This window comes from Dermacentor silvarum, chromosome 2, assembly GCF_013339745.2.
Source record: "Dermacentor silvarum isolate Dsil-2018 chromosome 2, BIME_Dsil_1.4, whole genome shotgun sequence".
Taxonomy (NCBI): Eukaryota; Metazoa; Arthropoda; class Arachnida; order Ixodida; family Ixodidae; genus Dermacentor; species Dermacentor silvarum.
Genome location: NC_051155.1, coordinates 9,423,722 through 9,438,205, shown reverse-complemented (window position 1 = coordinate 9,438,205; position 14,484 = coordinate 9,423,722). Strand labels below are relative to the sequence as shown.

Genomic DNA, 14,484 nt, shown 5'->3' with positions numbered 1-14,484 from the left:
TCCTAAAGATCCAGGGACGCTCGGCGGTACGGATCAAGTTGACGTCGAAGATTGGATTGTCAATTATGAACACATCACTGAGATCAATCGTTGGGACCCAACGCTGATTCTGGCGAGCATAGTTTTATCTCAAAGGAACGGCAAAGGTATGGTTCGATAACGATGAGGCGGAGATTGGAAGTTGGGACACTTTCCAAGAAAAACTTCGTGCCTTGTTTGGGAAGCTCATGGGTGAAAGGCAGCCACAACGAAAGAGCTATCCATCTGCGCTCAGACGTCCACTGAACCATACAATACATATCCTACATTCAGGATGTCTTGGCTTTTTGCCGTAAAGTCGACATTGACATGGCAGAGTAGAGGGATAAGGTTGGTCACGTGCTGAAGGGAAACGCAGGCAATGCGTTCAACCTATTACTGTGCCAAAATTGTGCGACCGTCGACGCAATTATTGAAGAATGCCGACATTTTGAGCTGGCCAAAGGCGGCATATTGTGAGGTCATTCACTCGGTTACCGAACACCGCTCCGACATCATGCGAAGACGGACAGGCCTCTTATCTGCAGTCATCGCCGCCGTCGGAACTTACACAAATCGTCCGTCAGGAAATCAAAGCAATTGCTCCTGCTCTTCCCAACAAAGGCCACAGCGATTTTCACGTGCTGGGCGTTTCCCTGGTCCAGTCCATTTGTGAGGGAGGAACTTGGCAGCGTGGGTTTCGCCATCTGCACCGTTGCTCAGTCTCGGACAACTGACTTTCGCCCTAGGTCGCCGCCTCTCCCAAGATCGCCGCCTCAGGAACAACGGTTCTATCCGCACTCTCGTAATCCGGCTGAATGACGGACGGCAGATGATCGGCGATTTGTTTCCACTGCCGCCGTATCGGTCACGTAGCGCGCCATTGCAACAACCGTTGGATGGCGCCGTTAACCCGGGATGACACTGCTAGCTGCACCGACAACTACCGCTGTTTTCGGCCCACTCAGCCATACAACAGCGAAAGCTACTGCTGCTTCAAGCCTTTTGAGTCATACAAGGTCAATGCCACCCCTATGCTGCACAGCCGCTCCCTGTTGGCCCGAGGTCACCAGTCCTGTTCGCCGCCAGTGCGTCGTCCGCCGTCTCCTTCACCTCGATGACGACATCAGACTTCGCCACTCAAACTCCGACAGGGAAACTAAGGGATGCAGCTCTTGGAGGTGACGCTGCATCTTCGACTTCCACCTAAAATCCTCTCCTCATATTTTCGACACGACGAAACTTGATCGACGTTAACGGCTTAAGTGTTCCTGCACTCGTCGATACTGGGGCACAAATCTCTGTGATGAGTAACCAACTTCGTTGCCGCCTCAAGAAAGTACTTACCCCTGCTGCTACTGGTATTATTCGCGTCGCTGATGGAAGAAGTCCTGCAGTCATCGGAATGTGCACAGCTCGCATGACCATCGCCAGTCACCATGTGTCTGTTTTGTTTACTGTTTTCGAGCAATGCCCCAACGGCCAAACACGTGTTATTGCATATGCCAGCCACCTGCTCTCCACATCTGAACGAAACTATTCGATCACAGAGCGCAAGTGCCTTGTGTTGGTTTGGGCTGTCGCAAAATTTCACCAGTATTTGTACGGCCACTCATTCTCGGTTCTTACCGACCACCCTGCTCTTTGTTGGCTGTCATCACTCAAGGACCCAAACTGATCGCCTCGATCGCTGGGCTCTAAGAGTACAGGAATATACCTTTGAGGTAATTTATAAATCTGGCAGGCTACATCACGATGCCGATTGTCTCTTGCGCTATCCCTTGGACCCTGCTAGGCTCGCTGACCATGACAATGATTCCTGTGTGCTCGCCACATCTGATTTGCGCGACAACATCACCGAGCAGCGTTGGGATGAAACCCTAAAGCTCACCATTCAGCAAATCTCTTTTGCACGTTCCGATCCTTCTCTATGCCAGCATGTCCTCCACAATAAAGTTCTACACCATTGCTACATGCAACCTGACGGCCAAAATTTTTTATAGTTATCCCCCCCCCGACACCTATGTACCACCATGATGCTCCAACTGCAGGACAGCTGTGCGTTTCACGCACCTACGATCACGTGCGACAACAGTTCTTTTGGCCTGGCTTCTATCGATCTGTGCGCCGATACGTTGCTGCCTGCGAGCGCTGCCAGCACCGCAAACATCCTGCTCTTCCACAGGCTGGCCTACTTCAACCTGTCAACATTTCATTGGAGCCCTTCTTTCGCATCAACCTTAACTTCCTCGGACCTTTCCTTACGTCTGTATCCACCAACAAATGGATTGCTGTCGCAACTGACTATGCAACCAGATATGCTACAGACGTTGCAGACTTTTTGCTCAATGACGTCATTCTTCGACACGGGCTCCGCGCCAGCTTCTTATAGATCATGGCCGCTGTTTCCTTGCGAAGGTCATTGATAAAATTCTTCGTAGCTGCTCTACTAAACATCGCCTAAACCATCCACAGACCAACGGTCTTACCGAGCGGCTCAACCGAATTCTCATGGATATGCTGCCCATGTACAACTCTATTAATCACCACGATTGGGTCAAAATATACATAAACACCCCTCACCAGAACAGCAATTGGCCTCCCTGGTGCAGTATTCGGCCACTGTCTCCCTCACGACTCCTACAATTAACCTATGGCCCTCAGTCCCCAGCAGCTACGGAGCACCTGACCAAGGAGACCTGCGACGTGGCAGAGGGTGCTAAGAATCTCTGGGTCCGGACAGGCCGCCATTGGAAACTGAACCTAGCAATATTGAACACGCGCACCCTCTCGAGTGAGGCAGGGCTATTTGAGGAATTTATTTATTTAGGATACCTTACAGGCACCTCGAGGCATTATGTAAGGGGGGAGAGTACAATAAAAATTATAACTTCTACAATAATTAGAATACATATGTGAATGTATATACAAAAAATATAGGGTAAGAAATGCGCTAATATAGTAATATAGTGTTACAATATGCCTAAGGAAACAAACCGAACGGTTTGGACGCATAACATCCCAGGTATATCCCAATAATATCCCAGGCAATGCCTGCGATATTATTGGCCGTAGCGAGGTTACAAGAACTGGTGAGGCTTATACAGTGCTGACTATTGGCCACGTCCTCTGCTACAGAGGTCTTCCAGATAAGAGAGAATTTGGGGTAGGATTTCTAGTCCCTAAGGACATAATGGGCAACATTGATGAATTCTACAAAATTAACGAGAGGGTAGCAGTCGTCGTAATAAAGCAGAATAGGAGGTATAGAATGAAGGTAGTACAAGCCTACGCCCCAACCTCCAGTCACGATGATGAGGAAATAAAACAGATGTTGAATTAGCAATGAGAAAGGTGCAAACTGAGTACACTGTAGTCATGGGCGACTACTTCAATGCAAAAATGTGGAAAAAGCAGGCTGGTGAGCAAGCAATTGGCAACAACGGCATCAATTCTAGCATCGCTAGAGGAGAGATGTTGGTAGAATTTGCGGAAAGCAATAGGCTCCGAATAATGAATACCTTCTTCAGGAAGCGCACCAACAGGAAGTAGACCTGGAAAAGCCCTAATGAAGAAACAAGGAATGAAATAGATCTCATACTCTCTGCCGACCCCAGCATAGTGCACGATGTAGAAGTGTTAGAAAAGGTAAAGTGCAGTGACCAAAGGTTAGTGAGGTCTAGGATTTCTCTCAATTTGAAGAGAGAGTAAAATAAGTCAAGAAGAAATAGGCCAACCTAGATGCATTAAGGGTAAAAGCAAGCCAATTCAGGCTGGTGCTCGCGAACAAATATGCAGCTTCAGAACAGGAAGATGAAGACAACATAAAGATAATGAATGAAACCGTAACTAGGCTGATCTCAGAAGCAGCAGTTGAAGTGGGAGGTAAGGCATCAAGGCGACCAGTAGGCTCCTAAGAAACAAAGGACCTAATAAAGAAACGACAGAAGATGAAAATGTCCAACTCAAGAGATCAGATAGAATTCGCTGAACTGTGAGAACTAATCAACAAGAAAAAAGTAAGGGATATTCGAAATTATAACGTGGGAAAGATTAAGGAAGCCGTAAAATATGGACGCAGCATTAAATCAGTAAGAAGAAAGCTTGGCATAGGACAAGGCAAGATGTATGCACTGAAAGAGAAGCACGGTAATATCATCAGCAATTTCGATGACATAGTAAAAGCAGCGGAAGAATTCTATACTGACCAGTACAGTTCCCAGAGCAGCCAAGCTACTTTCATTCGAAGTAGTGATGAACAGGATACAGAGGCTGCTTCTATAACTAGCATTGAAGTTAGAAGGGCCTTGCAAGACATGACCAGGGGAAAAGCTGCCGGAGAAGATGGAATAACAGTCGATTTAATCAAAGATGGAGGAGATATCATGCTTGAAAAGCTTGCGACCCTTTATACGCAATGCCTCACGACTTCAAGTGTACCAGAAAGCTGGAAGAACGCCAACATTATACTAATCCATAAAAAGGGAGACATTAAAGAATTGAAGAATTATAGACCCATTAGCTCGCTTTTACTATTGTATAAAATATTCACCAAGATAATTTCCAATCGAATCAGGGCAACACTTGACTACAGTCAACCAAGAAAACAGGCTGGCTTCAGGAAGGGATATTCTACGATGGATCATATCCATGTCAATAAGGTAATCGAGAAATCTGCGGAGTACAATCAACGTCTCTATATGGCTTTCACAGATTATGAAAAGGTACTTGATTCAATAGAGATACCAGCAGTCATAGAGGCATTGCATAATCAAGGAGTACAGGAGGCATACATGAATATCTTGGCAAATATCTACAAGGATTCCACAGCTTCCTTTCTTCTCCACAAGAGAAGTAGAAAGTTACCTATCAAGAAAGGGGTCAGGCAAGGAGACACAATCTCTCCCATGCTATTCACTGCATGCTTAGATGAAGTATTCAAGCTCTTAGACTGGGATGGCTTAGGAGTGAGGATCAACGGCTAATATCTCAGCAACCTTTGGTTTCCAGATTACATTGTCCTATTCAGCAACAGTTGGGACAAATTACAACAAACGATTGAGGACCTTAACCGAGAAAGTGTAAGAGTGGAGTTGAAGATTAATGTGCAGAAGACAAAGATAATGTTCAACAGCCTGGCAAGACAACAAGAATTCACGATTGCCAGTCCGCCTCTAGGGTCTGTAAAGGAGTACGTTTATCTGGTTCAATTACTCACAGGGGACCCTGATCAAGAGAAGGAAATCTACAGAATAAAATTGGGTTAGAGTGCATACGGCAGGCATTGCCAAATCCTGACTGGGAGCTTACCACTGTCGTTGAAAAGAAAAGTGTACAATCATTGCATTCTACCGGTGCTAACATGTGGGGCAGAAACTTGGAGTGTAACAAAGAAGCTCGAGAACAAGTTAAGGACCGCACAAAGAGCGATGGAAAGAAAAATGTTAGGCCTAATTTTAAGAGACAGGAAGAGAGCAGTGTGGATCAAAGAGCAAACGGGGATAGCCAATATTCTAGTTGACATTAAGAGGAAAAAATGGAGCTGGGCAGGCCATGTAATGCGTAGGATGGATAAGCGGTGGACAATTAGAGTTACAGAATGGATACCAAGAGAAGAGAAGCGCACTCGAGGATGGCAGAAAACTAGGCGGGGTGATGAAGTTAGGAAATTTGCAGGCGCAAGTTGGAATCGGCTAGCACAAGAGAGGGTAATTAGAGATCGCAGGGAGAGGCCTTCGTCTTGCAATGGACATAAATTTAGGCTGATGATGATGATACATAAACGCAGTTTAAATCATGGATCCGGGACCTCAAAGAGGTGCGACTTCATGCCCGAGGCATTTCACTCGCATTTACTGCTAAATCGTCCTGAATTTTTTGGTATAAAGTGGAACCTCGTTGATACGATTCTGCATAACAAGTTTTCAGGACGATACGTTTTCTTTTGTTTCGCGGCCAGCGCTCCATAGGATCAATGTATTTTCATGCGGTTCATACGACCGCTTTTTCACCTGAAATTGGATGATAAGACTGGAAACTGGTATTTCTGAAACTCATAGCTTTATATTCAAATGTACTAGATTAAATTACATTCCAACGGCCCACGAACGACGTCTTAAGGGCTGGTGATACTAGCGGAAAAATGCGTGCCAGAAAAGCTGCCGCGAAGCAGGTTTTTCGTGCCATGAGAGGGATCGGTCCTGGCCCGATTTAAACTGCCGTGCGCCCCGGCGGCAGACAAGTGGCGAGCGAAGCAGACCAATGAGAGCTGACCCCTTCAGTGATGTACGCGCGGGTACGGCCGGTCTGGAGGCGCGCGCTCACTCGTTACAGAAGGAAGGAAGCGCGTGCCTCCAGACCGGCCGTGGCATGGGAAACTGGTGTCATGTGGACCCGCCTGACCGTTATATTCTCGCACTCAAATTGTCTGCTCGCACTAGCTTTCACTCGCGCTGGTTTGGTTGGCTTTTCAGGCGAGATCTTCATACGGTCACGTGGCTGAATGAAAGGCCTGCCCTCGTCCACCAGTCGTATTGCTCATTGTGTCACGCTGCTCTACGGTGTTCCTTTGTTTCGGAATTCTTGGCCGCGTCGTGCCAAGACCTCCGTAGCTATGTCAAGGAACTTGTTAGCTTTCAAAAGAACTTGTTTACGAACTTTGAAAAAAAGAAAGTTCAGCGAAAACTGACGAGTTGCTTTAAAGTTGTTCAATATAAGTGTGTTGGCTGCACTTCATGTGGTGTCGCATAACACGCATGTTAAGCGGAGCCGTATCACTCGACGCCACAGGAAGTTTTGCTAGCATGGTTGTCATCAAGTAAGCCTGTTTTCTTACGTTTTGAGGCTTGCTTTGGATGATACCATTTTTGGATGATACGTTTTATTTTCTCGTTCCTGCGAAGATCGTATCAATGAGGTTCGACTGTATTATTATGTAGGAATTGTTAACTAAAACATAGGTAGAGAGCAAAAGTCTAGAGACCATGGCATCAACAAAAACAAAAAAAGTTTCTTCTAGCACAGCTGTGCCACGTGGCATTGTATTAAGGGGGGACGCGGCTTTCGCATCGCGATATTTGGCCAAAAAACCGATTTTTTGAAAATCACATTTTCCGTTTGTATGACTTCTTTTCTATTTTATTTCAAAATTTCGTCACGGAAAATCGCGCGGAAATGATGTAAAAAATGTTTATCGAAGCTAAGGTGGCGAGGAGTTTCTCGAAAATAGTGAAAAAACGGAATTTTTCAAGCCGCGATATCTCCGCAACCGCGTAACCTAGCGCCGCCATCTTGGTCTCTATGGATAGCGCGATTCTCCGTCTTCAAATCTGGCGCCTCAGCCAGCTGCACCAGGCAAGAGCAAGCGCACAGCAAGCAAAAGTTTCAAGGTCTCGCGGCGGTTTCTGATCAGCAGCGCGCGCCACGTGACTGTACGCGGCTCCGGATTGGTCTCCCGGGCGGTTGCCCTTAGCAACCGGCGGAAAGGTCGTCTGCTCGCCGCGCTGACGGCGCTGAGGAGCCCATTTCGCGTCTTTTCAACTCGTCGCGGCGTGGTTTAGAGATCGTATCTCACTCATGATAACAGACCGGCGCTCGCTTGTTAGAGAAACGAAAAACGTTGTCAAGCTCGGCCCTTCTTAGCTTGGAGAACGGCTCTCGTCTGTTATCATGGGCCGGCGATTGTTCAAGAAGAAACGTAAGACTGCGCATCAATTTGGTGCTCGTAAGTCGAAGCCACCGATCTCTAAAACAAAGTTTGTTCTGGCGACTTCAGCAGTGACAATGACGGTGGCATGCAGCGCGACGCGGACGTGCAGCTGAGCATCTCAAGCACGGATGGAGCATCGTTCGCGCGTATTGGCGAAACTGTTCAGGAACCCAGCCGGAAAAGATGCCATGCGGAAAAATAAAGCTGCAAAAGCTCATCAGACCATCAGGTCAGATGGTCAAGCGATGCCGCATCGCAAAGGACACAAAGGACTATAACCCTGGTGCCTATTAAATTTTGACAACTTTGAACCTTGTTTTCTCAGTACAGTTTTTTTGGCATGTTGCTCAGCTCGTGGAGCAGATATCTTGGTAACTACTTTACACATTTTGATTGCGTTTGTTTTGTCAGACTCACTGAACTGTACTTTAGGGGATAGCGCTCTTCTTTTTTTATCCTAGTGTTTTAAGAATTCGTAGTAGGGTTCCTTGTTTGCAGTGTAAGCATGCTCACTGCAGTGGGACTGGAGAAAACATAAACTACAAATTTTAGTGTTGAAAAAAAATTATTTCGAGAACGCTATCCCCTTCTGCATACATTTGGCTGTGCATACAGTATTTAACAAACTTTTCACTTGATTTCGTAAATCCTCCAGTCCCTCCACGAGGTTCAAGAAAGAAATAATTTGTCTAGCAAAAAGTTTTCATGGTACCGCTTTGAAATTTTTATGAAAGCATCATAGAGCCATTCTTATTCTATGTACCAATTTTCATTGACATCCACCAAGAAACAAGAAAGTTGGTACCGAAAGCCGCGTCCCCCCTTAAGGTATGTCACCACCTTTTTCAAAAAAAGTTTTAGTTTTGGCAATTAAATTTTTATTTCACATTGACCTTATAAAGGACCATTTTAAATGACATTCAAAAGCAAGAAAGAGTGAAAAAAATTATACTGGCATTTGTTATTGACAAAACATTGCCCAAACTTGGCTGTTACGCGAACATTCATAACTAGCGAATGGAGTGCAGAAATCGTAAACTTTTTGGCACAGAGGTAGCCAACTAACCAGACTGTGCAACGAACTAGGATCTTTGCCATCGGATGATTGGGAATCAAGATATAGTAAAAATACCAAAGAAAACAAAAAAATGTCATTTTTGTCTGCATTGTTTGGAATAAAACTTCAGAACATCAAAACTTATCATTCGTTTTCATTAATCCTAGTTCATTGCACAGTCTAGTAATAAAGGAACGAGCGTGCAAAGTTTCGTTGAAAACTATTCATTGATTTTGAAGCTACAACTGTTTGCGCAACAGAAAAGTGCAAGAAATCAAGTTTTGAGAAAAACAAGATTAAAGTTTTCCAATCCTTGCACAAAAAAGATCATCACGCCCTAATAAGTTAAAATCCACTAGGTTCATAGCTAGGGCCCTTATTAGCTGCCACGAGCTCTGTTTTGGCTTTTGTTGCAGCCCACATTTTCTTGCGGAGATATTTTGCCTCACCCGTTGATTGACGCTGGGCCTTCTTTACACGGTACTGGTCACTGGTGCAACATGCTACGAGCGTGTGATGGCCAGGTTCAATGCCTGCTTGCCTCAAAATATCTGTTGTACTTCTGTTGCTATCTTTGAAGTGGCACACAGCATCATATAAACCAAAAAGGAGGATGGGCAGGCCACATAATAAAGGGCAGGCTCACGCGGACGTTTTTGGCACCCGTTGCCATATCATACCGTTGAAACTCTCGTTACATTTTGGGATTTTCCGTGCAGGCACTTCTTTAAATCCGTACAAAGGTTAGCATAAACCGGCTTCACTTTCGTTTGAATCTTTGTTCGAATGTTTTCTATTTTTTCGAAAGTTTTGATTGAAGCTTTTGTTTCAATCGCCTTTTTGCCTTGAACTTGGCCATGCCCTCCTATAAAAATGTTCAGCCTATGTTATTACTGTTGCTACTAAAAATAATCGCTATAACAACGACGATCCCGGTAGCATTCACAGCGGCAGCATAAAGCGCGCGCAACGTGAACAACAGAGACGCACTTTTCACGCTTGTAGCGTCAGGCATCCCCCTTACGGAAATTTGGGCAATGTTTAAAAAAAAGGAAGCCTTACAAATTGTCTTTGAATAATATTTTACGCATCAATCTAAAACATAACAGAAAAATGTCAATATACGCCGTTGATTTTCCCTGAGTTATCAGTTTCTGTTACCACACCACATTCGTTTCGGTTTCAGAACTGTTCGCCAGCTGTTAGTAAGTTGGCTATAACTTTTGAACTAAATAAGATAAGAACATAATTCTTTCTGCAGAACATTTTTGAATGTTTGGGAATTCTGGAAATCTAATAAAGAGAAAATGTATATTTTTCTTAAAAAGTGCCTTTTCAAAGGTGGTGACATACCTTAATGCATGACACTGGCTAAACAGGCGCACGTAGACAGTGCCACTTGTTTTTCAGCCTTTATGACTAGGCTGCGAAGAAAAAAAATGTTCAGCGGCACCTCTGGTCCCCAGACTTTTGCTCTCAACTGTATCTGCCCTAGGATGTACAGTTAATGTAATTGTTACGGTGAAGGCAAAGAAAAAGGTGACACGAACTAGAGGAAGACAAAGACTCTGGCCGTTGCCCTGAACGCCATATACATCAGTTGTAAATATACATTATTTTACAGTCGTGGGCCTGCTTTCTCCCTGCAACATTTTGGTGGAAGTGCGGGTGAGCGCATGCTTCGAAATGTGGATGGAGGAAAGATGCAACGGCCTGGGCCCACTCTATGTCATTTACAATCTTATCAATTTTTTTTTCTCTCCTATTATTTCTCCATTATAATAGAGTCGCAAGTTTGGCACCAGCATGTGGACAGCAGTAGAGTTGCTTTTCATCCTAAACAATGTTTTCGAGTGAGGGATTAATTAACTGACAGAGCCTTGATGGTGGAAAGGTCAGACATGAGCTTTCATCAGCCCTGACATCAATGATACACCATATCGTTCGTGAAATGCTGCTTCGACACGAAAAAAATGGGTCTGTCCGCACCAGGCCTTGTGGATGCCTGTTCAACATGGACTGTGCCTGCACGGCAGTCGATGATAGATGCCTGCCAGGAAGCTCCACAAACAATGGCGCCATCCTTGGTGAGGTTAGACTACCTCTTCTCATTTCGACTACTATCGACCACCGCCAGCTGGCCATATTGTAGGCAAACAAAGGCGTCAGCTATCCCCCGTTTTCAACGTACTTTTAAGGGGCATTGTGCACTGCCTTCCCATTGTGTGTTACAGCTGTGGCATCTCTGGCCGCATCTGTTCTGCAAACGGATTCAGTCTCCTCGCTATTAGCAATCAGCTGCGCCTACTCGGTGGAATGATGGCTGTCCCACATGCCATCCAGAAGTAGGTTCTGGCAGGAGGCTTCAAGCACCTGGCACCAGCTTCTCGGGCACACCTTGACACTGGCAGTGCGCCAACATGCTCCCAAGGACAGAATGCGCCATGTACGGAAACCACACTGGATGTGCTCCATGTGTACTCACAACCTTGCAGATATAACCGCAAATGCACTGGTTTTCTCTGAGGAGTGTGCATTGCATGCCACGCCATTTTGAGGCATCCGTGCGGAAGTTAGATGCTTTGCTCGGCCACTATAAGCCATCCGAGCGGAGGACATCGAAGGAGCCAGATTTAGTGGTTTGTTGGCATGTTGGGCAACTCTGGCTGCATTTTCTTTGTTCGGCAACCCATGGTCTGCAGCAATGTGCCAAGCCGGGGAGCAAGCCCATCACATCTTGCTTGAAAGTAATAAAACTCGAAAATCAACACATTGCACACGTTAGCTGATAAGCTGGCTGCAGGCTCAAAAGTGCCGTGCCACTGTCAAAACTGCATGTTCATAGACCTGCTTGTGTACTTTGTTCTCTTGAATAGTGGACTAGGATCCATGTGGCACGTTTGTGCTCCCAGACATGTCTATCTGGTAACACTGATCTCTCATCCATGCTGCCCGTGTGAATGAAAGAGCAGCGGAGGAGCTTTCGTCCCCGCGTGACATCACACGGAGCAGTTCGCCGAGTGAACACTCCTTTAACTCTTTCTGTACCGTGCCCATTGGGCATCGTTAGCCTGCTATCGGTGGTCCTTCCGTGCCACTCATGGACACACTGCGCCATCGGACGTGAAGGAGGAGAAACTATATTTTTTTCTAAGCAGTTCGCTTTTTACCCACTAGGTGGTGATTTTTAAACGCGCTCCGAAGTTTCGCGATCGTCAAAACAGAACGCAAAAATGTCCAGCTCCGGAAGCGGAGCACGCACTTCGGGAGATTGCAGATATCGCAATTCCGCTGTCTCTGCGACTGATTTTATCGATGCATCGAGTAGCAGAGAGTCGGAGGACTCTGATTTTTCGTCGGACTTTGAGTCTGAAAGCGACGACGACGCAAACCAGCCCGGAACATCGGCAGCCGCAGCCCGGCACGCCCAACTGTAGTGCTTGTAGTTCAATTTTTGTAGCGGAATACCTGTTCAATGAAACATTTCGATTTTTCCAGAGATAGTGCCTACTAGACGGCAATATATTTTGTATATCTCATAATTTTCATAACATTGTTTTCTTAGTAGATACAAGTGTGTATTTACAAACTTTGTTCAATTTTATCCCACAATCTTGATTTTGTCAATCTATATCTGTTTTTATGACATACATCTCGTTAATAAATCTTTTATGCGTGAAAAGTGCATTCAATCTGCTTTTTATTTATGTATTACATAAAATATTGAGTGCAGCAGTTCGTTCAGAAAGAAAAAAATCAGCCATAACCTACAAAAAACACCTATTTTCCTCATGGCAGGGAAATAGTTAATGAACACCAAGGCAACAATGAAAGGGAATAATGTGGTCTCAGTGTCACTGCGACATTGTCAATGTTATTGCAGACAAATATAACAAGCAACATTACATCTTGGCCTCACAGTTCCCTACACCTCTGTAGACAAGTGAAATGTTGGCCAAGCATTGGCGACTTGTGACGATGATGATGATACATGTCGGTGCAGGGCTCCATGCCACAGTGCCGCCAACAGTAGGCATGGTCCACGTTGGAGTTTTGCTCTAGACGTGACCTCTGCCACACATGCAGGTGCTTTTGGTCTACTAACTACACTGGTCGGTTTTCGTTCTTTTGTGGGATTTTGTCACAAGATGTTCTTGCCAGGATTTATCTAGGAACCTTTGAATTATTTTTACTGCCGAATCACTGCAACATTGACTTAACAAAATTATTAATATAGCTCCAAGAGCAACTTGGTCATACCGAGTCTCGGCTGTTCTATCGTGGTAGCTTACTAGTATGAAATTTCATGCCAAGAATGTGGGGATGCGCGACTCTCACGCATCCCCTGATGTTGTTTTCCCCGTATAGCTCGCATCTCCTGTAATCCGCCTTCTCCACGTGGCTAAGCGCCGGCGGCAGTCATAGTGGTTGTGGCGCATTGCGAGAGATAATGCGAGTATCGCGATGCGAACGCCACCGAACGGCGGGGTGACTTGGGGGCAAAAGGTCAAAAACACTTACTTCTTCGGGATGGGATCGCGAGTGTTTTGAAGTACACTCATCGGTACGAGAGCCACGTGGTCTGCATTCCAAGAAAGCGTCCCCGCGGAGCATTGGCAAGCCTGAAGCGAGTGAGTACGGAAGCCTCGTGGGTGGTCCGAATTTCTTATTTAAGTAGCTTCTTCTATCTCTTTGACTTCAGAAGTCACGGCTCAGGGAGCCGGTTGGCCGCGGGCCGCGGGTGCCGCTACGGGGGTTCTGGTATTGCGGCCTGGCACCGGGCGCTCCGACACCGTCTGGGACGGTGGGCGCCGTCAACTCGGATGCTGTGTGCACCGAGCGGGGTACGACCACCTCCCAGAGCTAACGTCTCCTCGCGCGAGGCTGCCTGTTGTGCCCATTTTGGGTGATGTTTTTTTTTAGATGCCGCTTGTTGTCAAAGTAGCGACGCATTAGGCCCAAGGCTTTACAAAGCCGCCTGTCGCACGTTGAGGGACACAACCTGGTGGACTGTGGTGTTGAGGTGTTGCACATTGCTTCCCTCATTAGTTCGCCTCGCACGAATCTAAATTACTCGTTTGACTCAAGAAAGTATGCTTTATTCACGTGAACTTAGCATCTGAAATGCCGCCCGAAATTTTGCTAGCCGAATTGAACATCATACCACGTGGGCGATGTGTATGCCGAATTCGTCTCCCTTGCACTACTTTAGTGTTAGTCGAGTGCGTTGATTGTACACAGCATGAGCGGAGTCACCCCTGGTTTGCTGTCACCTGCACATTGTCAGCGCTGCGGCCCCTGACTACAATCGAGCTACCCCAGGCGATGCAGATGCCTGTGGCCAATTCGGCGCAGCGATTTCGGCGGCCGCCTGTGTCCGGCTCGCAACCCTCGGCGGCTGGGAAAAGAGCCGGCAGTCACCAACGGCTACTGCGGCTCTCGTCAGCAGGGCGCGAGCGACGCTTGCTCGTGCCGACTTCTGGGTCGCTGTTTCCGGAGTCCTGGGCTGGAGTAGTGCCATCGAATCTGCAGACGTGGTGCTGTGACCAACGGACGCCAGCGGTGAACACCAGAGACAATGTCGGCTCGCATGTTGTGGATAACGTGTGGACATTTCCTCGGCGCGGCCACTGTCACATGTACTAGTTTTTGTTCGCGACGCGAGCGTTGACAGATCGTGTGACATGTTTCGCCGGAGTAT

The 14,484-nt window shown here is 46.4% G+C and overlaps 2 protein-coding genes across 2 annotated transcripts in view; both read right to left on the bottom strand.

The window, feature by feature from the left end:
• Window positions 1–14,484, bottom strand: part of LOC119439895 (very long-chain specific acyl-CoA dehydrogenase, mitochondrial) — a 444,311-nt gene that overhangs the window by 165,274 nt on the left and 264,553 nt on the right. The gene's annotated exons all lie outside the window — the stretch shown is intronic.
• The window catches only part of LOC119441309 (brahma-associated protein of 60 kDa-like), a 99,990-nt gene that overhangs the window by 74,195 nt on the left and 11,311 nt on the right, over window positions 1–14,484 (bottom strand). The gene's annotated exons all lie outside the window — the stretch shown is intronic.